Source organism: Oncorhynchus nerka, linkage group LG24 (assembly GCF_034236695.1).
Source record: "Oncorhynchus nerka isolate Pitt River linkage group LG24, Oner_Uvic_2.0, whole genome shotgun sequence".
Taxonomy (NCBI): Eukaryota; Metazoa; Chordata; class Actinopteri; order Salmoniformes; family Salmonidae; genus Oncorhynchus; species Oncorhynchus nerka.
In genome coordinates this window covers 68,071,558-68,074,011 of record NC_088419.1, presented here as the reverse complement: position 1 = coordinate 68,074,011, position 2,454 = coordinate 68,071,558, and the positions used below count along the sequence as shown (strand labels likewise).

General features: G+C 42.5%; 1 long non-coding RNA gene across 1 annotated transcript; it reads right to left on the bottom strand.

Moving 5' to 3' along the window:
* Positions 1–259: 259 nt before the first annotated feature.
* Positions 260–1,785, bottom strand: LOC135564405 (uncharacterized). Its single transcript, XR_010460994.1, has 2 exons — positions 1,421–1,785; positions 260–1,135 (listed from the first exon to the last, which is right to left on the bottom strand). It is a non-coding gene; the product is annotated as an uncharacterized LOC135564405 (long non-coding RNA).
* Positions 1,786–2,454: the final 669 nt, after the last annotated feature.

Genomic DNA, 2,454 nt, shown 5'->3' with positions numbered 1-2,454 from the left:
TAAGATAATGAATTTGTGTCATTTCCACCACTTTGTCATTTCCACCACACTTAAGTTTGTGATGGAAATGACTAATGGAAATGGCATTTCTACAGTTTCTAGAGAAAATTGACAGACAGCTTAGCATGCTTTGATTAGTATTACAGCTAGCATACTTTATTAATGAGGAATTTGTCCTCAGTGGTGGAAATGACACCACTCCCAAAGGACAGGTATATTTTGTGTAAAAAAACAATATAAAGGGTATACTCACAATAAATATTGATATAGATTTTATTTAATTGACTCTTTCTGTAGTACATAACATTATATAATGCGTAATTATTAATGTTTTCCCATAGAAAAACATAGTAGAAGCTTACAATTCTGAGTCAGAGACATGGGCAAAATAGTGAAATTGAGGTATACAATGCATCTAAAATGTAGCTAAAATACTTGATAGAGAGGTGTTTAAAAAAGTATGGGGTGGTTGCAGTGTGAACTTAACATACAAGTATTTGTTTTATTTTGTATAAAATCCCCAAAATTTACCTGAGGACATGGAAGTGCCCGTAGTTGCATAATCACCCATAAATAATTACCACAAACATTCTCTGATAGTGATTTATTGATACAAGTGGCGCGTGCTGGCAGTCAATCACGTAACCTCTCACTCAACCTCTCACTGAGCCATTCAGTGTTGTAGTTTATGTGTGTAGCTAGTGAGCTAAACTGTAGCATTAGCAATGTCTTTCAAAAGGAGACAACTCACAAATTCTGACAATGAGTCTGAGTATGAAAGTCAGGAATCGGATTCTGACAGTGACAGTGACCGTGAGGAGCTGCCCCCCAACCTTGTAGCCATTGAGAACCCTGAATCTGAGGAACACTTGTCCACTGACGAAGTCCCAGGTCCCTTTGAAGATGCTGATGGTGATGGAGGCAGACCGACAGTGGATGAAGTACAGGAGCTCTGTGGTAACTGGATGGCCACCAGCCATTTCACCCCTCCTGGCCCTGCTGTTTGCTTGATGAGTCCCAGTCTGGAGTGCAAAGCCCCTTGCCATTTCCATCTGAGGCAGAGTGTTTCAAGTTGTTTCTGACAGAGGAGCTGGTGGGAGACATAGTAGAGGAGACCAATCACTATGCTTTGGAGCTACAGGAGAAGAGAGAGCCAGGAGTGAGGGGGGAAACTTGTTAAATGGGTGACAACCACAATTAGTGAAATGTGTACCTTCCTGGTGACAGTCCTTCTCATGGGAATAGTAAAGAGGAACTCCATAAGAGAATACTGGAGCACAGATCCTATGTTTGCAACTCCCTTCTTTGCCACCCTCTTTTTCCAAGACTGCTTCCTAGTTCTGCTGCAATGCCTGCATTTCGTCAACAATGCTACTGCCAACCTAAATGACCCGTTATACAAAATAAGAAATGTTCTTACCAGCCTGACATAAGCAGTTGGTCGGGTCTTTGTGCCATACAAGGACCTATGCATTGATGAGTCCCTGATGTTATGGAAAGGTAGGCTGGCGTTGCGTCAATATATTCCCTCCAAAAGGCACAGGTTTGGGGTCAAGTTCTTTGTCATGTGTGACGTGAAGACAGGATTTGTCCAGGATATTATAGTTTACACAGGGTCCACCACTGACATCCAACATTACGAGGCTTGGGTTGTCCGGGTCCGTGGTGATGACCATGCTGGCTCCTCATCTCAGCAAGGGACACACTTTGTACGTGGACAATTGGTACAGCAGTCCCACACTCTTCCAGCTTCTGCTCTCCAACAGCACAGGGACCTGTGGCACAGTCAGGTCGAACAGGAAGGGGATGTCGGCATTTGGATGCAGGAAGTTGCAGAGAGAGGAGGTGGAGTTCAAGGAGAACAGTCAACAACTGGCAATAAAGTGGCATGACAAACGAAACGTCCATGTCCTTTTCAATGTCCATACAGCAACAATGTCGCCCACAGGGAAGGTGGACCACCTGACGGGAGAGAGAAAGATCAATCCAGACTGTGTGCTTGACTATAACCTCAAAATGGGGGTAGTGGATAAGGCGGACATGATAAACAGCTTTGTGGAATGCACTCGGAAAAGGACCAAGTAGTATATGAAGATATTTTTCCATCTGATCGACACTGCTGCCCTTGATGGTCACATAGTTCTACGCTAACTAACAGGTGAGATGAAAAAAAAATCTGAGGTCTTAGTTGATTTCTTTTGATTTTCAAAAGAGACACTCAGTTTGAAGGTAGGCCTTGAAGTACATCCACAGGTACACCTCCAATTGACTATCAGAAGCTTCTAAAGCCATGACATAATTTTCTGGAATTTTCCAAGCTGTTTAAAAGCACAGTTAACTTAGTGTATGTAAACTTCTGACCTACTGGAATTGTGATACAGTGAATTGTAAGTGAAATAATCTGTCTGTAAACAATTGTTGGAAAAATGACTGGTGTCATACACAAAGTAGATG